Source organism: Rhyacophila brunnea, unplaced genomic scaffold (genome assembly GCF_057557595.1).
Source record: "Rhyacophila brunnea isolate RB1 unplaced genomic scaffold, BYU_Rbru_1.0 scaffold_7, whole genome shotgun sequence".
Classification (NCBI taxonomy): domain Eukaryota; kingdom Metazoa; phylum Arthropoda; class Insecta; order Trichoptera; family Rhyacophilidae; genus Rhyacophila; species Rhyacophila brunnea.
The window spans coordinates 14,251,757-14,277,614 of NW_028233339.1; the positions used below are offsets into that span (position 1 = coordinate 14,251,757).

At 33.4% G+C, this 25,858-nt stretch overlaps 1 protein-coding gene across 1 annotated transcript in view; it reads right to left on the reverse strand.

Annotated features, from left to right (window-relative positions):
• LOC147064530 (uncharacterized) overlaps positions 1-25,729 on the reverse strand; it is a 179,247-nt gene extending 153,518 nt beyond the window's left edge. Inside the window, exon 1 of the mRNA XM_085958222.1 lies at positions 25,643-25,729. The gene's annotated coding sequence lies outside the window, so the exon portion shown is untranslated. The remainder of the gene's footprint in view (positions 1-25,642) is intronic.
• Between the last annotated feature and the right edge of the window lie 129 nt (positions 25,730-25,858).

Consider the following 25,858-nt stretch of genomic DNA (forward strand, 5'->3'; position numbering starts at 1 on the left):
TGGTTGTATGATAATTTTTTAAATTGTGTATCGACACTCGACAACTCCTTAATTCAATGGATGTATAATATACAACAAAAACACTAATTATACACATTAATTTTACCGCGCAAACCATTTGAAAAATGCTACTGTAGAGCATCACACTGCCTTTATTCTTAGAGATAGGTATCGGGGCCCGCCAAAGATCCTAGCATGGGGGCCCGGTTCAGGATGTGGGGGCCATGCTTTGGACCCATCAATGATACACAGGTAGGGTAGATACGGAGATACAATGACGTACTAAACGCATTGTACAAGATCCCACCCATCGTACAGTCCATTAAATTGGACCACTTTATGTGTCTAGACATGACAATTAAACGTTCTGGAAACCGAGAGTCAAACGAAAACTAGGTCGTCCTTGTACAGGATGGAGGTATGCTATCGAGTTGAATTTAAAGGCGGCGAAAACTAGGTGAGTGTAAATGCTGGAGAAGGCTAAGGCGTAAACCCACTTAACGGAGCGAGTGGGGCTCTCGCGCAAAATTTCACAAGTGGCGTGTAAATCATCGAAAATTTAACGTAATCAAATACGCCAGCGCACACTGGATTTGACAATGCATTGTGCTCGCCTGCCCCATGAGTCATCGTTTTTTGGCTTCTCAGCGATACGAATTAACGAAAATACAACGTAGTTCATTCATTGAACACGGCAAGCAAAATCACGCTCCTCGAAGCGTCGTCGATAAGACGGGCGAGAAGCCATTATTTAAGAACAGTGAACTCTTTGTTTAGTTATTGCGTGTCCGATATTAATTACATGCCCCGAGAAATTTAATAATATTTTATTGCTTTGTTATGAGAGACGCTGATAATAATAATTATTTTGTGCTCCTTGAGCCCCTTATTACATAGGTGAAGGGTAATGCGCGGGTGGGAGGGGGCCTATTCAGTAGTGAGCGCACCGAACGCGTTTTTGGTGGGCTTTATGCCTAATACCCACATAAGGTTGGAGCGCCAAGAAGAAGTACACAGATTTAATAAAATGTGTAGGTACCTAATGATTGTCGCTCTCGTTTCAAAAGTTCAATTATATTTCTTACAAACACCATCATCTATGAATTGAATACATTTAAACATTTTATTATTATTTGAAAAGTACGGACATAAACAAACCCATGGAGTGATCAATAATTCATGTTTATAAAATTTATTAAGAATATCTACGGATGTCTTTTTTCTAAAATGTATTTAAAATTTACGACATTTTTTGATAGGCTCTTATATTATGGATTAAAAATGTATTTTACGATGAGAATATTAATACATATGATCGTTAAAGTAATAATTATTGCCGAACACTCGTCTACGCAGTGGGCACATTATCTGAAATGTCTCTGTTTTCTGATTTTAATCTTAATATGACTGAATTAAAAAAATACGGAAAATATACTATTATTGTCATTTTGTTTTTACACGTAGCTATCTAAATATTTAATTAAAACGATGATTCAAGTCATATTAGGATACCGGTCTTACGACAGATATTATATATGGCAAGATTGGTGAGTTTGTGTTTGTATGTATGAGATTCCCAAATTCTTTATAAGATATTTAACCGATTTTCCACCATATAGCGTATATCACTGTTTGTGACGTAAGCACGTCATTCAAAATGGCTGCTTTATATGTCACTTTCAAATGTCATTTTATTAATGCATTCATTACAACAAACGTTTGCTTGAGGCCCTCGTTCATTTTGTAGACTCTGTAAAACATTTGCGAACTTTAAAAACAGTTCCTAGTCATGCTGTTTATTTATTTCATTCATTCATTTATTCTTATGCCGTTTTGACATCTCACAATAGAAGTGATTGAAGTGAAGTTAGTTATAATATAACTGTATGTATTGCCACCAAATGGAAATGTTTACTGGGAATACTCTATCCTTTCGTACAGTAGAATTATAAAATAAATGTGATAAAATAACTGTTAATTTTTTAAATTATTTAAAGTTCATAATATTTATTCATTTATAATTATTAAATGTATATGGTACCGTTCGCACACTTTAAGACACATTAACAATTTCAAAATTTTAAATTAATGATCGGGGAAAGAAATTTTATAAGTTTTCCATTATATGGACACCATGGCACATTATGACGTCACGTCGTGACGTCGCTAACGAACGGATTACATTTGCACTCATGCATACAAATAAGCAGTATTTAGCCTATAAAGTATTTGGGAATCTCGGGCGGATGTTTGATTAATATTATTCCATAGCTTATAGTATTATTAATGTTTACATATAAATTGTACGTATTAAATTTCGACGTATCACAGTTCACCGTGTCATCCGTCATCAATCCGGTCATTATACGCTACGCATTATTAGATATTATACCTGTATTAGTATACTTAATGGTTATTTTATGTCAAAATGGAATCTCCCGTTCCATATAATTTTCCTGTGTGCCCGCTTATGGTGGTGCTTTTGTGCGATGTCAGTCTTGCATAACGTGTGTAAAAATGTTTTAAAAGTAAAAATATGCTACACAATACGCGTAGAACGTAGATGAAAAAAAAAGATTCTAGAATGATAATAATATCGCAGTCGCAAGGTCGGTCGCGGCTCACCTGTCAAAATGAGCACTGCCTTAAACAAAATGTCTTATTTATGTTAATTCAGAAACAAACCGGAAAAAATATGTACTACCCCCCGAACGAAAATGTAATATTTGTAACAATTCATAATGCCGCGCGTCAAATATATCATTCTGTTTGTTTGAAGAGTTATGGATGCTTTTTGTGTAGGGACGTATCGGTTGTAGGAAATATGGAAAATAGATGTGTTTATATCCAAGTGTAAGGCATGGGCCGGCTGAGGATAATGTCAGAGTATTCTTTCGAGGGATGAATTACGTGGACTGGTTTAAATTTAAATGTAAACCGAAACGCATAAATCATTATAAAACTGTGTCTTACGTACATACATAAATCTTACGCGTTAGATATTATGCAGTGGACTTGGTTTTAAAATGATTTATGACACTCTGATTGAATAGAAAACACGGTTTCAATTCCACCCTAGGTATGTTTTATTTGCATGGAATTTACTTAATTTTTAAATACATATATACTATGCAAGTACACGGGCAACGTATTTTTGTTAATAAGGGTGGTGCTAATAAATATAGACTAACTAGATGCATCTAGAGACGGAATACGAAATATGGAATTTATTACCCGAAAACATTAAAAGAAAAATAAATATTTTTAAAATTCAATAATAAATTTACAATTAAAAACGTTATAAAATGTGCGTTCGTTAAATACCTATCAATAAAATGTATTTTAATAAGTTCTATCGAAATTGTAAAAGAAGTTTTTGAATATGTTATAATTTTAATACTTACTAGATAATAGATACTAAATAATAATAATAAAGATAAAATAAAAAATGTGTGTAAGTACTGAATTTTTTATATTAAATCGAGGTTCGGTATTGTGAACATATTTCTAAGTGTAGGTCTTATATTTATATTTAAATATATGAACTGAATTGTAAATTATATATATAGTTACTGTTAAGATGGGGTGGGGACATACCTATTACCTATTCCATAATTATATAATTACGGATATTGATAAATTATACTAAATAATTTTATTTACAAAATACAAGGAATGTTCATTGATCAACAATGGCTAGGCATTTTTTGCTGTGAGGAAAATATTGATATATTTTTATAAAAAATACAATAACCTGATCACACCGTTTACCGTTGACATGACAAGCCAAGCGACCCTTCAAGTTGCCATGTATTTGCTTTTTGTAAACAACTGAAGCCTGCCTTATTCTTTATTTTGATGTCAAAAATAAACCTATAATAGACACATATGTTGTACCTACCTACCTGTCTTCTTATTTTTTTAAGTGATAAAAATATAAGTATTAACACACTAGGCATACGACATAATTATATAATGGAGCATGTATTTTCAATGGTCATTAACCCAGTGTAGATACCTACTGAAAACAGTTTCTAATTAACATTAATAATTGATTACAAACTAATTCTGTTGTACCCAGAGCATAGAGCCAACCAGTGGCGAAGGGTGGAGGTAGGCTGTTAAGATCCGCCATAAATAGTGCACATTAAACTTTTTCATACATACATATTTGTTATCATTGAAATAAGACTACAATTTACAGATAGTGTTGGTTAGATTTTAAAATTCAATTAAACCCTGAGAAACCAAGCTATAATAGATAATAGTCAAAAATTACATGTCTATCTATAAAATATCTAAAATTATGCAATTAAATCATACATAACTTTGAGTATTTTATAAATAGAATAATATTTTTTATTTATTATAGTTTAGTTTACGCAGGACTTAATGAATTAAAAAAATGAACCAACAATATCTGTGATATGTATTTTTAATCCAACGAAAACAAATAACTATGAATGAAAAAGTGTGCACAATTTTGTCGTATCGCCCAAATTAGACCAAATCTATTATGGTTTCGTTTAGGCAGGGTTTAATTGATTTTTAAAAACTAACTAACACCATCTGTAAATTGTAGTGTTACTTCAATAAAAACAAATACATAGGACTATCAAAGTTTAGTGTGCACTATTTATAGCGAATCATAACAGCCTACCTCCACCCTTCGCCACTGGAGCCAACAGTTACAGCTGTTGGCTAGAACATCAATGGCTAGAACGAATTTCTTAAGAAACCTGCTCAGAAGATCCACATTGAATTGTGGAGCCTTTTTTTTTAGATACATTCATTACAATGGAAAGAAAAAATACTATTCTAGATTTCTAGTGCTGAGGAAGTCAACTGTCATCTGCAAGTTACAGCATAACCATAGACGATTTTGGTATTAGTCTATGATACAACTAACTCGAATATTCGTCTATGTTATAACCCTGGTTGGAATGACAGAGAAGAATACTATCCTAGTAAATTTAAAAAAGCGGCCAATTAAATTATTTCTGCCCAAATTTTAATCTATTCTGACACACAAATATTTATACTTGACATTAAACATTTTAATAATTCCTTGTGCTTGTTTAAATACTTTCTCATATATTATTTGAATACTTACCATTGAGCATTTTTTTACTTGCTGCTGATTTTAAATTATTCCCAAAGATTAATAAAATACTTTTATTAAGATACTTCCTATTTTTGAATATTTATACTTACCGAATAATTAGAAGCCTATTTTAAAGATCAAGACAGGCAGCGTACATTTAGCCATAATACTAAGAGAAACGGTGATGAAACAAATGAAACGACCCTCCCGGCGATGGACGACTTCGGCTGGCACTGTCTGCAATTCTCAAGAAAGTGTCGATAATACCAAGCGCTGATGTGACCTTCTTGGAAATGATTCACTGGCAGAACATTCTGGTACAAGATTAGTTCCCATCTTATGCTTAGTAATGGATCTTTATAAAACTACTTAAATAAAACATAGTTAAATAATTTCCTCTTTTTTCTTGTTATAAGACCGTCAGAAACCGGCTCCGGCCCAATCCCCATAGGAAGTCAATTTATTGAATGCTAGTAGGTACACACGTGATTCAGTGCAATTATAGAACAAGCATGATGGCTGAGCGGTTACGCGTCAGGCCTATAATGTTGTGAGCCCCGGGTTCGAATCCCGCGTCTAGCAAATTCCCATGATGTTTTTCAGAGTGCGTTTGGACCCACAGTGTAGAAATAAAAGGTTGAACAAGTGGCTAACATCCATTTCTTAGAATAAAACAAAAATCTGTTAATACAACCTCCACTTCGTGGAGACCCATAATATGATCGTTTTAGAATTGGACATGGTTAAATACTTAAAAAACTGTAGGTATATTTTTTAATGGAGTTCTATTAACTACCAAAGTATATCTACTCAAACTTAATTATTGAGATTGGATCACTTACAAAATATTTTAATTATAATTTCAAAATTAATGACATTTAAGATAAGTATTACATATTCGTGTAAAATTGATTCATAGTGTTGTCATAATTAGTTTATAGATAAATCAATTGTTATCAACAATAATTGTTATTTGTAATTAAGATATTCTTATACATTTGTATTTATTATGTATTATGGCGCATTGGCCAATAGCTGTAATGCCGTAATACTCTTTTTATAAATAAATAAATAAATTACCAAGGTAGATACAACCCCCAAGAGTGAGATTTAACATAGGTATTCCAAAATTAACCATCAACGTAGATTTTAACTTTCAACGGTGCGCTGACGAGAGTTGAATGTTATCCATTCCTTGAACGGTATCGTAGAGTGTAATAATATTTTTTTAAATTCCCAAGCACGTAACCGCAGAGGCCAGAGAGGTAGTAGCTGCTTAGTGGTATCTAGATGACCCTTCATTTATGGGGAGGAAGGAAGGTCCAACTCTTTATAATCTTCGTGAATAAAGTAAGCATTGCCACAGGTAACGTAATAACTAAAGAGGCCAAAGTAACAAGGTTCTTTCGCCGTTAAAGGTATTTTAAATTTCCTTCTGACTAATACGGGCCTGTAAACTATAACTCATTTCCAGAGACACGCTCCCAGGCCGAGACGGCAGTCACACACAGACTGAACGCGGCGCGATCTTTCAAAACTGGCGACGATCAAAGGCATGCAGATCTCAGCCTTTTGTCAATACGCAATAAGGACGAAAATAAATTTAAAGAAATCCGGAATTCATTGATAGTATGAAAGACAGCGTATGGGAGTTCTTTTATAATTCTTTGATATAAGATTTATTACACGACCTAATACTTATAAATGCTACCTAGGTAAAAAGGTACGTATAATAATTACAGACTTCTACAATTTTCTTAAAATAAAAGTATTCATCAAATTGTTTTATAAGCACAGCCTGTTTAGTAGATACCTTGAAGTAAAAATATTATGAAAAGGAAATACTTACCTAATATAAATTAATTAATAGATACCTATCCGTAGGTGCATATGCCTACACATATAATACATCCATATTATAATAATAGATATAGGTATACAAAATATATTCAAATTGTATTCGTGCATTTCTTACTTTCTTACTATATTGTTGTCATGTGTCATATCCCTGGGGATTATTTTTGTTTTTTTTTCTATTAGCGAGCTCGTGTTCAAAGCAATCAACAAGTCTTCAATATTATCAATGCAATTAAATTGATATCCAAGACGCACAAACCTATTCAGTAGCGGAACTTAGAATTTTGGCCGAACCCGAAAAAACTACCCCCATTTTATTTCAACGTACCTAATAAAAAATATTTCAAAAAATAATAATATGAAAGCATAAAAACTTCAAAATTAAAATGGCACAAGCAAATTACAGTGAAGTAAATTGCGTCACAGTCGCATTTTTTCTGCATCTAGGTATGTAAGTAGGTATATGGAAAAATAGGTTGCATGTAAATTATACATATGTAGCTTTCACCATAAGTTTGTATAGGTACCGGAAACAGATGACCGTATAGCATTGAGATCGATTTATTATTTATACTAACAAATTTATAGATTACAATAATTTGTTGTAGAATACGTCGCATAAACACTAATTAAAATTTAAAAAAAAGTCAAAAACACTAACTAAACTATACCGGCCCTGGTTATTATTATATGGTGTGGAATAAGCATTAGGTACCTACATATTAATGTGTTTTATTTTAATTAATAGGTACAATATTTTCACACCAGTTTTCACCCAGTGAAACTAATATTTTTTTACTAAAAATTATCAATTACATAAACAAAATATTCACTTTAAGGTGAAATACTCCACGAAAGATATAATTGAGAATAAATTGTGACTTGTTAGTGGTAGATACTTTAAAAATTCTCCGCAAACTCTTCAATAAATAGGTATCTACTTATGAGCACTGCATTGCTGAGCTTTTAGACTAGGTACCTCAATTATTGAAACAATCACAATAATTAATACAGTGGTTTCCAAATTTTATGTTACTACGCCTCCCTTTTAAAAAAATCTAATCTTGGCGCCTCCCCCCTTTATTTTAATATACAGACACATTTTTAAATAGCCAAAAATGTACTACTTAATACAACAAAGAAAAAAACTTAATTAAGTTTAAAAAATTTAATCAAGATTTTACTAAGTAGGACTTTTATTATATTAATTTTTAAATTAATTTGTTTTTCATGCGATGGATGTGCTTGTTTCTTAGCACAGTGTACTCTTTTTCTACTAAACGGGGTCAATATTTGGATTTCATTGCAGCTAATGCAGAAAATCCGTTTCGCATAAAAATATGATGTTACAAATGGTATAATAGTAGTACCTACTTTACTAATTACAACTTGCATTGCTTTTCTTGACAAAGTATTAATATATTATTTCTTCATTTCGATTCAATCAAAATTGAATTAGGGTTTTTGTTTCAATGAATTATTGCATGATAATTCTATCAATTTTTTCCTTTTTAATAATAGTCAATCCAAATTCATCATCGTTCATTGACAAATGGATTCTATCATGGGCCCCATATCCTGAAGCGGGCGCCCCAGGCCAAAATCTTTGGCGGGCACACCTACCTATCGCTGAGGTTAAGGGCAGTGTGGTGCTCTAAAGTAGTGTTCCCTAAATTATACACGGAAGTTATCATTTAAGTATATATGTCCTATAGCAATCATCATAATAGGTATCACATCAAATTGCAATGCACAACTACATATTTAAAATATTTAATAGTCTTGAAACAAAGTAGCTCCGCAGGCGACTTTTTAAAAAATATTGGGTTAAATTTGTGATGTCTGGTCCCGGGCCCCAGGCTCTTTATAAACTATGCATTTGCAAACTGCAAACCTGTGGCTACATTTGTGTTAAACTTTTCACGCCTCCCTTTGCAACACTCCGCGCCTTCCCAGGGAGGCGCGTCTCCCAGTTTGGAAATCGCTGAATTAATATATACCTACAGCCATACAGTGCAAACTGTTCAACAAGACAACATATTTTTTAAAGAGTACCTATTTTATAATATCTATAAGTGCTCAATAATATTATTATGTGGATAATAATTAGGTAATCAACAGATATTATTTTAGTAGATATTTTATCGCTTTTATGTTTTATTGCAATATACCTAGGTATACTTGATAACATATTTCAAATTTCCGAACATGATTTTTTTAATGTTGTAACATTGAACAATTATTATTAATCGTTTAATAAACATCTGTGTTACCTCAAAGTCCTCAGGCATCATAAAATATTAGCAACTAAGAGTTCCATATTATATAAGAATGACTATACTAGTCTATAGTCGTCTAGACTCTAGAGTCTAGATGTCAGTTATAAAACTATTTCGATATAATGATGCTTGGGGTCGCTATAATATTATCTCCACGGCTTTAACAAAGCGGGGAGCCAATAAATCTGTCAAACAGTTTTATGTAAGCTGCCAGTATAAAGTAATAAAGTAAAATGAATACGGGGGCACGTTAACGCACATTTAAAATATAATAAAATATTCCACAAGTACCTATGATTCAAGGTGCTAAATATACTTATCCGCATATATTTTATGTGATAAAAATACTTTATGCAGTCATCAAATGTTTAAAATAAATACCTATAAAGGATAATACGGCTTCAAAATAATATAAATAGATTATCTACAGCGTTTAAGGAATGTCCAGGATCATGCTTTGAAAATAGAATAAAAGCTCCATTTTGACCCACGCTGAGCACGTCCCCCCTTAAGTTAATAGTAGTTAATATAATTGGCTCTCTCTCTCTCTCTTTAGGATAATAATTGCTCTAAGGGCGCAACGAGTGTAACCAAAGACTAAGTAAAGACGTTAGAAATGAGAATACCTCATATATTATATACTTAGACGGTTCCTAAACATATAAAAATGTGGCAAAAAAGATCTTTGGGGCCTCTTATTTTCATTAAAATTACAGAGAGACACTCCAATTTGCATTATTCAACGTTATTTTTTATGGTCAATAAAAGTGGCCAATATAAAATTATTAATGTTTCGTAATGTCATAGTGATTAGATATTATTTTTTTCGATGTCATAGTGAGTAGACAGGTAGCTTGTGAATTCACCCCCCCCCCCCAGCGTTAAATTGTTCGTGAACCTTTATGATTTGTCTGTGTTTTATTAAATAACAATTAATGGCGGTGCGATGCCACTAGAGTCATCTAATATGGCATAAAATGAAAGCAATTTAATCAAAAAGTGTTTTAATTTAAATTATAAATATATCTATACCTATATATTCAATGATAGGTAAACTATATTTTTAAAATTGTTCTAAAATGTGCGTTCGTTGAATACTTTCATCTTATTAATGACATCATATTTTATAGTTATTAAAATTAGTAAAAAAAATCTTTCAGATGTACCGATGGGATTTTTGAATAATTCATAGTTTTAACGTATTACTCTTTTTTTAAATTAGATAAATATAATAAAAAACTTATCGGTTTCTGTAGAAAATTGAAGTCTGTTTGATTTGATTTTTTATCGTTTATATTTATGGTAAACCTTTCTTCTCATGTCATGGAAAGATTTCCATAAGTAGTTAGGTACCTAGATAGGTACTAAATATGAATATTAATTATTAATTAACTACCTACTGAATTCATTGATTTTACAGGAAAATTGATTTCATTTGTTGCTAACGTTCTCTATTTAAAATTTGTCTTTATTATTTTCAGGTTTAATTGCTTCAGAATCAAACACCTCCTCGCATATCATGCTGCCTCGATACTTTATAATATTTCGTAACAAAAAAAAGAAGTTTTAAGTATAAAAAATCTCTGTGTGTTTTTTCGATATTGTTTTTAATTAGGTAGGTAGGTATGTAAGGAAGTAGCGTCTCACAGTGGCCTCCCGAAAACAATTATGATTCCTTTCCGTAAATGTTCGCAATTGGCGGGCAGAGGGTATAATTTAAAATTAATTTTGCGGCAGCGAAAGAATAAAATTGACGGTATTATGGCACAGAGGCGTACTTGCTCACGGGCGAAAAATATTTCGAAATTATAATCAATTATAATAATATTAACCTTATAATTTGATTCTTGAACCATCGAATCTTTGACGTGTTACCGATGCCCAACGTCCGTATCTACTCACCGAGCCACTGAAACGTAATTCTTTTGATAAATCTGATTATGATAATGTTAGGCTCATAAAGAATAGCTAGAGAGTTTGTACACAACTTTGATGACGTAATTAAGATATATTTCAATCTTGGTTAAATTGTTTCTGAGATCGCTTTACGTATTTACCTATTAATTTATTTACGTATACCTATCAATTCAACGCACACCGATTAGTTTTCAACCTACAGATACCTATGGCTATTTAAATTTTTATCGGTGCAAGCCAAACCCTGTGACAAAGTATGTTCTGACTTCTGAGCATATTAAACAATCATTATTATTATTATTGGCGCTACAATCCTATGTGGATCTTAACCGCCTCACGAAGAGGTATCTTAATATGTTTTTGTTTTTTTTGTTAGTCACTTGCTCTACATATTAAGTCAATACTGTGGATCGAAACGCAAGTTGAAAATCAACATGTGATTTTTTTCCATATCCGGGATTTGAACCCGGGACCTATGATATTACAAGGTCGACACGTAGCCGCTCGGCTATCGTGGGGCCGTCATTCTGACTTCTGAGCATATTAAGACGATACATCAGTGAAACGGCAAATAATTTTCAACTATAGGCGCGACGAAATTTTGGACTCGCTGGCGTTCGGAGAATGAACGTCGAGGTGTGAATACGTCAATTTGTTTCGTGATGGCGACGGGGTATTAATTCTTAAATCGTGTAAAGATGTCTAAAAACGTTACCCATTTACTTTAAAAAGAAAACGTCAATGAATATATTATTATTGTTACTAATATAACATTAAATGGACGCATGTTGGATTTATATGACAAATTATATTTCGGTCGGCATGCGTCATTTGCACAATCCGCGCATCGCCTAGCCACGATCTTTTTAGACCATGCCTCAACTGAGGTATAGCTTTAAGCAATCATATTAGCGTAAAATATGTAGGTAGGTAGGACCTACCTACCTAGTTTGTTTCGAATTTCATTACCCACTTTAAATCCTACACTTAATTCATTTACCTAATTAACGAGTTCAATAATATTGATTAAGATAAAACTGCCAAACAAAATACAACACTGTTCCCTTTTCATAATTAAGGTGGTAGGTACGAGCTGTGATTATAATTTGTTAATATTATCTCAGTTTTAACGATAGGTCAACATCGTATATTTTTACCAATATGTCGAAGTGCGTAACGGTAAAAACTGGCCAATAAAAATCACTGTAAATACATACGGACAATAAATACAGTTTATATATTTAACAAACACCATCGAGGATGTCGATAGTTAGGTTAAGCATTTGTTATTTTATGCATATACGAATTTATAGCAGACTGCTATTTGATTGTCTAAATCAAAATGACATTAATAATATATTTTGATTTAATAGATTAAATTGTGTGGTGTTCGCTGATAAGAACGCCTCGACCCCTAAATGCAGCTCTGAAGCATTAAAATGGCGGGCATCAAGTGAAACGGGCCGACTCAAGAGTTGCGTGAAGCGAGCCGCTACTGTGGCCCTGCACCGCTTTTTAGCGTTCGGAGAGGAAGAAAAGGGCGCCTCGCGAATGGATTTCCCAAAGCAATAAAATTAACAGATAATATTTTTAACAAGAAAAGTTTTTCGTCACACAAATTTTGTTAACGGCCTAATAAGACGACTTTCACTAGGCTATAGAAAGTAATTGAGCATTAGATACCAACACATCTACAATTTTATCGCATTAAGAATATTTTTGTAATATTTTTGATTTTTGTACAATTTGTAATCCAAGAATACTTTGTCAACGATATTTTCTTTTGTTTTAATTATAAAACAAAATTTTACAGATTCGCTCTTCGATAAACCCCATTCAAACATTTCTACATAATAGATATAGGCACCGAGTATTGAAATTTACCCATTATCTACGTACTTAGGTAATTATCTACGAATCAACAAAAGACTACTTACTTATATAAACTATAAGTAGGTATTCCGACTATGTGCGATCCTTATAAGATCATATATGGGCCTCCACAGAGTGGAGGTGTGTAGGTATTAACAGATTTTGTTTTTACGAGAAATGGATGTCAGCCACTTGCTCAATATGTGTACTTGCCAGCCTCAGGGTTCGAACCTGGGACCCACGACGCTATAGGCCGACGCTTAAGTCGCGCGGCCATCGTGACTTATTATTATTATTAATTTAATTTAATAAAACGCAAATATTTAAGTACTCTTATAGTACTTTTCCACTTTTATTAATTATATCTGGACCGGTTTTGTCCACCTCAGAGGGCTATTTTCAACTAAAAAATCTTTATACAACAGTCATTTTTATCAAAAATCAAAACAATTTAAAAAGGTGACACAAACATTCAATCATAAATTAATAATCGCCTATTAAAAAGTCGTCGTCACTGATATATACCTACCAACTTTTATACTCAGTTACAATAAAAACATATTATTTTCTCTATCTTCACTTCGAATATGGCAAAGTTTGTCATAAAACGTAATAAAAACCAGAAAATACGTATCTACTTATATTAAAATAATTGAAAATCGCTTTGTACCTAACAAAGTACCTACTCATGAGGTAGGTACTCCTTGATGGGGTCATTGTTAATAAAGTGTACAATGAAAACGAAACACATAGATGTCATATAAGTAAAGTTCATAAGTACATTATTATTATGCAAGATACATTTAAAAAAATCACAAACAATATACTTTACGAAATGTGAAATAACACCCACGATGGCCGCGCGGCTTAAGCGTTGGCCTATAGCGTCGTGGATCCCAAGTTCGAATCCTGGGTCTGGCAAGTACACATATTGTTTTTCAATTTGTGTATGAGTCAGAGTATAGACCTAATAGGTTGTGCAAATGGCTGACATCCATTTCTCGTAAAAAACAAAATCTGTTAATACAAACCTCCACTCCGTGGAGGCCCATATATTATGATCATATTAGGATAGGACATGGTCGAAAAAAAAACGCTAGTCACTGGATTCATAGAAAAATATTTTTTTGTTTAATTTATAGATATGTATTAGATTTATTAAACACTCCCTTTCATCGAAGATTGCCAGTGAGTTATGTGCAAATACCCAATAAAGCTTATTGAAGCGCCTACTTATTTTCAACAGCATGAGATTATTAAAATTTATAATCAAAAGTAGAAGACGTAATATGTGGCCATTGTGCACGTCGGCGCCTCTGCGCCTGCGCGTTTTCCGTTGATGCATAGATCATTTTTGGATCTATGATCCGCAGATTTATGGGGCATGCGCGATCGTAATGATGTTTTGTTAATGGGGTTTTTGTAATATATAGACGCAATAACATAAAGGTACCAGTCAACGGCTTGGGAGCGGCCTTCCATACTTTTGTTCTGAACAGACTTGTTTATTTTTATACTATGCACTATGGTAGTTATGTACTCAGTGCTGTGCAGTTGAATACGTTTTTTTACAAGGGACAATTTGGGAAACAATAGATATACTATTTAAGTATTAACATCATTAAACAATTTCCGGATTCCAATAAAGATTTGCATGTTGAAAAATTGATAGCAGAAAGACCATTTTTGTTATTTTATGACTCAGACTAATTAATTAACACCACCTGTCTAGCAATTTGATAACTATGAAATTTTACACAATAATAAGGAATAGCTAACAAGTAGCTAATAATCAATCATTAGTTTCGTGAATATTCTGATGTTGTTGGTAGGTATATTAGACAAGACACCAATGAAAAACTAAATAAAATAGATATTTTATATTCCTACTTATCTACCCTTATATAGAATCATAATTCCAACTTCAGATCACATGTCGAAAATATTTGAGTTTTATTTCTTTACATATTCAACTTTTTTTTTTCATTCAAACAAACCTACTTCATTTCAGATTCTTCACACAGAAAGTCTTCACCAGGGTTAAAACTCCACTATCTTTTTATTGAATAAGTTATGTCGTTTTCCAGGTTTACACTTAATACCTAGTTTTAATACCTACATAAGTATAAAGCTGTTTTATAGCAGTGTAGAATTCTCACCATTAAGTCAGTGTTAAAACCACTACTTATTAGGTAGGTACAAAGGAGATAACGCATTTTGAAGAAAGTGTTTCGCGCCATTTTCATTTAGATATATTCCATAGACTATAGATACATTCTAATTTTAATTTGTAGTAGGTAGGTACCTATATTATTGTTCCATTGGTAGTTTATAATATTTTAAATATTATTATACTGATAGTGACATGAATGATAAAATAAATAAATGTCAGTGGCGAAGGGTGGAGGTAGCCTGTTAAGATCCGCCATAAATAGTGCACACTAAACTTTGTCAGTCATACGTATATACGTAATCTTACCTTGTATTTATCAGTACCGAAAGGTGGAGGTAGGCTGTTAAGATCCGCCATAAATAGTGCACATTCAACTTCGTTAGTAATAAGTATTTGCTTTCATTGAAATAAGACTACAATTAAATTTAGTACTTTTTAGTTTACAAAGTTAGTTTTAAAAATTCAATTAAGCTCTGCGAGATCGAAGCCATAATATATAAGAGTCAAAAAATACTTGTCTATCTATAAAATATCCAAAATCATGCAATTAAATCATACCTACATAACTAGAGACTATAAATGTCAGTGGCGAAATGATTTTTAAAAAAATAACCTACACCACCTGTAAATAATTGTAGTCGTGGTTCAATAAAAACTAACTAACTGACTAACAAAGTTGAATGTGAACTATTTATGGCGGATCTTAACAGCCTACATCCATCCTTCGGTACTGATAAATGCAAGGTAAGATTTGTCAATTTAATTTACTGTGCTGTTTTCTGTTGTAGTAATTTAACTTATTGTAACCAAACAACCACAGAGTATAGTCGGTAAGACCCCCTTGTTGTGTACGGCACTGAGCGCTAGAAATAATACCTAACAATCTATTATATTATTTTAAAACCATGGGAGTGTTTCGTCAGTGGAATTGATGTAACAGCGTGCAGTTGTTACGTAAATCATTATATTTTGTTGTTTGTTTTCAATTTGATGTATCGACGGTTTAATATCGAGTATAGGTAGGTATTTGATGGTGCACTAAAAGATAATAGTATTTTTTTATAAGCAACACTATTGTGAGGAAAATTTAATAAGCTCTAACTACATAGGTACTAACCTACGCATGTTATTGCAAAAAGTAAATCCCGGATCTCGAGAAATGAAAATGTCCAAAATTTCGAGAATTCTATAATTTCTGAAACGGAAAGAAGCCTTGATTTATAATGACAACTTTTAATATAATAGAAATAAAAAAACGCTTTGAACCGGAACAGAATACCTTATAGGTACCTACGCCTGTAAAATTTTACATATTTTATTAATAATAATTCGGCGATAAAATTTAAAACAAATTGGGCAAGAAAAGCTAAAAAAACATCTCGACTTAGGTACAACCGAAGCGAAATTTTCTAAATTCGCCTTTAAACATTTTTTGGTAATAAAAGCTCAAAAAAATAGTCTTTTTAAAATTTGGGCCGGTTGAGAAAAGAAATAAAGGTAGGTAATTCTCAAGAATTCTTGCAATTCTCGAGAAAAAATATTCTTGAATTCGAGAATAATAATCGAATCTTGAGAAATCACAAACTTTACTTAGGTAGGTGGTTATAAGGTCCGAATACTTAAGTTGGAAGGCTACTTCTTTTTGTAGTAAGTAGGTTGAAACGAGTATTGATATATAAATAATCCAGAATAATAATAGTAGATAGGGACCTATTCATTTCTGAGTTAATAAGAAAGACACCTAAAATATCTACCTATTATAACATTATAACGAAGGCTATGTACCTACTTGCCAAATTGAAAAAAAAGTCAAACCTAACAAAAACATTCATATCAGCATGCCCCCCACAAGGGGGGCTGCAAGGACTTAAGCCTGCGGCCGGTAATGCATCAGGTTTTTAAGAAATAATTAATTTATTTAAAAAGACACATTGAGCACATAAGAAATTATTAATTCAAGACGTTCATAACATGAAATTTAGGATAAAAGTACAGGTAAATCAACTTATTACTTCAAAACAACAATAATTCAAGAAAAATACGAAATAAACAATAAAATCGAATTTTAAAAACAAAATACATATTGCATAGCTAAAAATGTCTACATCTCTAGGGAGTGCATTTACCAGCCGCACAGCCCTCGCTATCGGTGCCTGGTGAGCCTGACATGAGGAAACAGCTTTCACCCAAAATAGGTCATGGCTGCGACCACGCATGTAATTGACAGTTGCATAAAAATTCTTTTTCAGAATATCAGGATTAGAAACTACCACGCGAGAGCAGGGAAAATGCTTTAAGAGGAGAAGTGACCTACGAGCTTCAAGAGAATGAAAGGCAAGCATGCCTAAGAAAGTTAGTCGGAGAAACTGACAAAACGAAAATATTTACATACGTTAAAATAAAGATGTCGTGGGTCCGGGTCTGGCAAAAATCCAATGTTGTTTTTCAAGGTCATCCGTGTGAAACTCAATAGCTACCCCTTAGGTACCTACCTACTTACATCTGTCATAACGATCGACCTAGATGGTTATTCAAAATCATATTAATAAACCTGTAGGCATAACACGTTACTATCTAGCCGTTTGATATTCTATGATTGTCAATAAAATAATATCATTTGATTGGAATGGTTAGGTAGAGTCAGAGTTATTAAGATAAACTCCAATGTAAAAAAAAAACTATTGACACTGTGTACGTGTGTGTGTCGGCAGGTAGGTAGATACACATTACTAATACCCACCTGCATCTGTGTGGCGGCACATCGCATACTATAAACCAGGGAAGACAAAACTTCGGCTCAGTGTATATAAAAACTAAATTATTTTAATATTTCAGGCAAAGCATATGTCGAGTCACTTTCACAGTCGAGTCACACGTCTTATTTAGGTATGGTCCCAATATTTAAACTCGATTTGATATAAATAAAAATGATTTCAAATTATATCTACACATTTATATTTTTTTATATAAATCGATGTTTTTTTAAAATAGATATAAAAAATATTAAAACTATGAATTAGTCAAAAATCTAAACGGTGACAATTTTAAAACTTAATAAACTTAATTTTAATAAAAATATAACCATAAAAATAATGTAATAATAACGTAACCTATGTACCAAATATATGACAAATTCACATTTTTTTTACAATTGTAAGTTTATCTTTGACTTAAAAAAAAATCTTTTTAATGTTTTCAGATACATATTTATTAATTAATACATGTGAAATTGTAAATTATCATAAAAAATCTCAAATTGCAAGCTTCGTATTTTTCCGATAGGTTCTCTGTTGGCATATAATAATATGATCCCCCTTGATAATAAAAAAGATAGGTTGATATTTTCTGATACGAGGCTGCACACTGCACAGCCGGCCGCCAGAGGTGGCTGCCTACCCTCCGATATGTTTTTATATTAAAATGTTTTTGTTAAGTGATTTGTTAGCGGGCTTTCATGTTTTTATGATTGGTGCCCTGAGCTTGGCGCTCGGCTATAGGGCGTCTACAAAAATATTATTAATCGATTTATTTTAATAAAAAAAATATCAAGTGTACGTCGGTACTTAGGTTATAGGTAGCGGTATGTTACGATCCAAATGTACCCTTGTACTAAATTTAATAAACATCTAAGACCTATCTAATTCAATCAGTTAATATTCATATATTATACTTATACCTAACATCACTTATGATTCTTATGAAAGAAGTGATTAGGGATATATTTTCACCTGCGGTCTTTTTTGCTATTTATAGGTTTTCAATATTCAACGTTCCTACATAGGTAGGTACCTATTACTAAATCCGTCAACCCAAGAAGGTTATAAAACACTTGGTCATATAATTATGTATTTATTGTAGGTACCTAAGTACCTACATAATATAAACCTAAGGTACCGGTAAGAAATGTTTAATTTTATGATGAGAATTATTTCGAATGGTGAGAATTATCTCGAACCACCAACGTCATCGTAAAATATTAATATTTACGTAGGTAATCTAACCATATAATTTACGAAATGAAAAGCATGCACGGTTTGCAGGAAACTTACCTATGAAAAAAAAAGTCTGTCGTAGGTAGTAAAAAAAAAATCCATTCCAGGAAAAAAATCAAGAGCTTTTCTTCTAGTTTTTTAGTTTACACAAAAAAAAGAAATACTTTTGAGTTTAGTTACCATACAAATAGTTAAGTAGGTATATCTGGTTATTTAAAAAAAAACTAAAACTACTTAGTTGTGCCATGAAAAAATGCTAAATTTAATGCCATATTCCAGGTGCGATATTTTCAAATTAAAACTGATTAAAAACGCTAGACAAAGAGGATGTATTTGTCCATTGCCGACTCAAGTAGTAAGCCGATACATTCACAACGACTGGTCCTACTTTTTCCGCCCTTCCCGTTGTTGTCTATAGGTGACCTGTCATTGTTCTATAGAGTGCTCATACTGGCGCGTCTGTCGTGTTCACACAGGGAATGGTTTGATTTGGATAGATGAGTTACATGATAAATAATACAATTACATTAACACACCTTCTACAAATGTAATGCATAGATCAATGCTACATATTTTTTGGAAATCGATATTACCACCGGTTTTTGTATGAAGGACTAGTCTGACTTTGACAGCTGATGAATAAAAGGAATGTATATTATTTATAAATAACACTGATAGTTAATATATTTGATTTGAGATTTTTTTATAATTCAATTTGAAACGAGAAAGGGCGAATCAACATGTCAAGCAATCTGGGATCTGATTTTGACAGCTGAACAGTGGACCATGGCCCCCACAAAGGGGCGCTGACAGGGCTCTGGCCTGGGGGCCCGGGCTCACGAAGGGCCCGGTGTGGCGAGTCGACCAGATAAGTGATATGAATAAGTACACATCAAAATTTCTCTATAATATCTAGTAAAAAAGTCGCTATTTTCCTTCAATAATATTATTATTTAAAATGATGTGTTTCTACCACACAATTTTTATTTGTGTATCGATACTCGACAATTCCATAATTCAAATTCATGTATTAAAATATATAGATATATAAATATACACATTAATTTTACCGCGTACTCCATTTGGAAAACGCTACTGTGGAGCGTCACACTGCCTTTATCCTTAGCGATAGGTAGGGGGGCCGCCAAAGATCCTAGCCTGGGGGCCCGCTTCAGTATGTGGGGGCCATGCAGTGGATCACTCGTTGCTTGTGCAAAAAGATATGCTCAGGCTTTATTAATCTAAAGATGACGCTGATTTGTCACATTATGTTACAAAAAAATAAAAGACCATAACCATGTTACTTCATTTTACCTATTAGGTATGCTTTGTGATTTATAATTATATTTCATAGTAAGGTGGGTACCTCTCTACCTGGTGATAAAGCTATAAACCTTTCAATTGAATGTAGGTAGATACGGAAGGTATAATAATTATGTAGGTCTTACTAATTTAAACTTACTTGCGTAGTTATTTTCTGTAAAACATGCGATGACATATTTTAATCCTGTAACCTAGATAGGTAGCTACATATTTCTGAAAATTTATCTAGTAGGTACGTAAGGTAGATAACTAACACACTTACCTGCCTTTGTAGGAATATATTTCAACGTAGGTAGATAGGTATGTGCACCTATTTAGCTATGCGGGTGGTGTGAAGACGCGTGAATTGGGGTGGAGAGGGGGAGGGTAACTAGCAGGCCCAACAACAAGGGCAGATGAAACAATGACAAGGAGGCAACTGCTAAAATTAAAGTCGTTAAAACAGACCCTCCTCGGAATGGACAATTAAGCCAAATTAACAAATGTTTATTCAGGAATAAGAACGCTGATCCAGTGGCGCACTAATTCCTTCAAATATGGCTGCATATGCTTTTATTCTCGATATCTACAACGTAAGTTATCTAGCGATCGAATTTTGTTGAAGCTTCATAGTAAACAGACTTAAAGTGACATTGTACCTAGCACCTAGGTAGGTACAATAGCGCTGCATGCAATTTTAATCGTGCGTACTCATAGAGATATTAAATAAAAAGAGGGGCAAAGAATCGGTTTTCTCATACAACTGAATGAAGCAGGCAAACAATAGCCGACAACTTATGAGAAATAGCGACGCGATAAAAAAAAATCAGGGCATCACGGAGGATTTACTTTGGTCATTATAACGTACCCATATAATATTATGTTAACGTGGAAGTTTTGCCGCAACTTGATTATCAGCCCGCCTCACCAGACTAGCCTGCTTCACCATACTTTCATATAACCTGCCGCCCCTAGTGCGTACTAGTGCAGAAAGAAAGAGTAGTTCACACAGTCTACACATACAGAGAAATGTGAAATTTTGTTGTGTGTTTAATTATTTATAATTACCTACATATTCCATATATATAAGTACAGAATTAGAATGTTTAATGATTTTATACATAGGTAACTACCACATTTATTGTAAGTATAACCTTTAAGGCTTAAGGAAATATAATGCAATCATAGACTATAGATACATCTAGACGCCACCCGTTGCATTGCTAAATGAAGCCGCGTGCCTTGCGTTTGGTTTGTGGGCGAGCGAACGCATTCGTCTACAAATGTTCGAGACCATAGACCATTTCGCTAGTGCTCGCCCAAAGTGCTCGCACTAGACGCTCAGAATTAAAATATAATTTTCTATTTTTTTACGTTATATAGTATTTTTAAGCGGTCAAAATGCAACCATTAGATAAAGATATCCATAATTTAAGTTATTTTAAAGAAACACTAGGTCACTGATATTAAAATTTACAAATAATAGACAAATAAATTATCACGAACATGTATCAACTTACCTATGAAACGTAATACCATCTTCTTGCTTATCAGTACGGCTACCAAATTTTAAGACAACACACAGAACCATCTTTTCTACTTAATTAACTAAAAATATTTACCACCGACTTTATGTTTAACACAAAAAATAGCAATTTTAGCAATACGAGCTCGCAGGTTATCGACGCTATGTGAAGCGTTTCGCTACGATTTGCCGGCGATACTTTTGGAAACTAGCTCAGACATTTATGTAGACCTTTTATCTTACTCTAGCGCGTGTCGCAGAGATTGTAAGGGTGCCGAATACTTTCTCACTTGCACTCATACATCGTTGTTGTTCAGGCCTTGAATGCAATATTATTTATGTTATTTTAGTGTTTGTTAGTGTGTGATTGTTTTCTGAAAATCGAATATGGCATATTCTCCGATTAGTAATTTTTTGTGGGTTTATAGAACATTTTTGTGGGAAGGATGAACACGATAATAAGTAGTAGGTACATTTTTCACTTAATTTGTGGATGACTGCTTTTTACGCGATTACCTACCTACACTCAATTTTATTTTACTAGGTAAGCATATAGTGTAACCGCTGCAGATAGGTTTTTAGTTTACTCAGACAAGCTTTATATTTTTGACGGGATGGTCCGCCTCATCCTGTAACCTTGTAATATCGTATGTAGGTAACTTGGACAAAACTAACAACTTAGGTATAACTATTGAGACCTTGATTTATAAAAAAAGTGAAAGAACGTAAACTGCTTAAACCAAAACATTCAAAATCACATTCACTTGAAAACTTCAGTAAAGCTGGCCAATGGTTTGCCGGATTCATTCAAACCATTTTTTTATCCATCAGTGTATAGGTAGGTGCACAACTATATCTAATTATATTTTTTTAAACGTAGTTAAGTAGGTAGGAACTACCTATGCAACTAGATATAGGTATATTAGGTATTTGTGTATATAAATATCTATTCGACAAAGTTACCTAACAAATATTACATACGACACGTGTTTCGTTCAATTTAAAACTTTAGATATCTGGAATTTAATCAGCAAGTGATTACAATATAGACGTACCTACCTGTCACATTGTCAAGTAGGTAAGTTACGTAAATGCTGAATATCTTTATTCTTTTTGTTTACCTACTCATCGTTTTATGGTAGGTATCTTCTTAAAATTGGTACCAGGGAACTCTGAAATAATGGGAACTGAAATACATAATGGGTAAGGCGATAGCAGGTAACCGACTCGAGTAAGGAAGAATCCGTGTTAAACTTACACACGTGTTAAGAATACGTTTTATATCGAATACTGAAAACTGCTCTCGGTTTATGCATTTACGCTCATTTAATGTTGGTGTATTACACACACTATTGCACGTGCATAATGCGTGCTTCATTTTCGTAGGACACTCACAGAGTCAAAAGCCTGCATCAACATGCGGCGTATTGAATATAGCTTATTGGTATTCTATTTATTATCTGTTCTGTGATTAGCACTCTTCACACTTACTTAGGCAATCCGTATCTAAGTACCTGCCTAGTGTTTGAAATATTTTCGGTTAAAATGTTGAAAAATTTTGAAAACAAAATATTACTTACTTTGGTGCCTACCTACTTAGCAAAAGTTTATTTAGGTAGGTATATCGAAAATTAGGTTAGTAGGCATATTTACTTTTTCTTATGTAGCTCCTATCTAGGTGGCTAAGTAGTAGTAACTACCCAGGTACGTACCTACCTATTGGCAATCTATTGGCCGTTATTGAGATCGACTTAATATTGTATAAGTAGGTACCTAAGTACCTAGGTAGTACTAGGTAGTATCTAAGTGGGGAACTAATAATTTATTATGACATAGATATTATTTACCTAGGTAGGTAGGTACTTACCTAGATTGTTCTTTTTTAAATTCCCTTTAAAATCATTTACGGAGCGCCACTGCGGGGTTCCAATATAAAACAGCCACTCTTTCCAAAGTTAGCAACGCTTTTGGAAACCAAATGATGATTCGACTTTATTGATTAAACATTTGAGTTTACTTTTTGTTAATTAAAATAAACATTTGCAATGCAAAATCTTTATCTTTTACCTCAAATAATAAGTAGCATTGTTGGTGCTCAAATGTTGACCTAATCATCATTAAATGCCATGAATTGTTAGCTACCTGCCGTATTTATGTAGGTAGATAGGTATGCACCTACATACTATAAAAATGGATTGTGAAAAACTGTAATAATTAATTAGTACTTAAGAAAGTAGGTACCTAATTGTTAAATTAAAAAAATATCTAGGTACGCAAAAGCGCCTACATAATATATTGGTTCATAGGTAGACCTACCATGTAAAGTAGGTACCTACCTACCTACCTATAGGTTGTTTGGTCAGTCTGAATATGTACCTACTCTTAGGATTGATCAATCGAGTGATGTCTTTTATTCAATAGACGTGATGTAGTAAAAACTAGCTTGGGTATATTAGGGTCGACCCACACGGACCGCAAGACAACGGACAAGGTAACATTTTATCATTTTTCAAAAAAAAAACAAATAGCTACATAGGTAGGTACCAAACACAGAACAGATAAAAAATAGAATACCGATAGGCTATATTCAACGCATCTTGATGCAGGGTTTTGAATGTGTGAGTGTCCTACGAAAATGAAGCACGCATCATGCACGTGCAATAGTGTGTGTAATACACCAACATTAAACGAGCGTAAATGCATAAACCGAGAGCAGTTTTCAGTATTCGACGTAAAACGTATTCTTGACACGTGTGTAAGTTTAACCCGGATTCTTCCTTACTCGAGTCGGTTACCTGCTATCGCCTTACCCGTTATGTATTTCTGTTCCCATTATTTCCGAGTTCCCTGGTACCAACTTATATTTTTCTACAATACTTGTTAAACTATTTTCGTGTTTGAGTGAACGAGCAGTCTGGGTCAGTAAATATTCAACCTACAAAAAAACATGACCTACCTGAAGTCTAGGGAATACATTATTAATAAATGAACATCAGTGACCACTCGCATCATCCCCAAATCCAAACCTAAGCAACCCGAACGAAGAGGAAAAAGAAATACTCATAATAAAACGGCCTTTATGATTTGTGGACCGCGTCGCCCCCCCGGCCCGTCCCTTAATCCGTTCGCCCGGCACACATGCAAAGAAAAAGCACCAACATATACAAACGGCTTGTATCAATAAATTATTTAACGTTTTGTATAGCGGCTAATGTCAATTATTTTAAGCGATGGCAGCCGTAAGTACAACTATTAACTGGCCGCGCCCACTGTGGGCGGCGCTTCGATCGCCCGGCCGGTGCTGCCACCTCGCGGATGCATTTACCGCCAAACAAAAAAAGCTAGGTTATGTCGCTGCAGAAATATGTGTTTTAGGAATTTTTACGCAAATCTATCAATAGGATAACACTTATATGTGTAATTGAACCTTCTTTTGTGCCAGCAATATACTTGACATGTTGTACTATCGTTTTAAAACGTACACCGACATTTTAGTACAGACGCAAGGAGAACTGTCAAATTTGTACAAAATTTCTTATTTTACATTAAATTGATAGTTTTCAGTTAAAATAATAAGTACACATGATAAAATAATGATATTATAATGAAATTTGTACTTACAATGCGGTGGGATAGGCGAAAATCTGTTGAAATTGTTTAAAAATGCTCGTTGTCAAACGTATCACTGCACTAATTTGACGTTACTCCGGGCGTTTGTAGCAACGTTGGCGCGAATAGCCGAGTGCAGCCGACGCGGTTCGGAGGACGGCCCAGCGGCGGGCCGTGGCAGAGGTACGCCCACAGATCGCGTAGTTTAGTCTGTCGCTAGATGGCTCT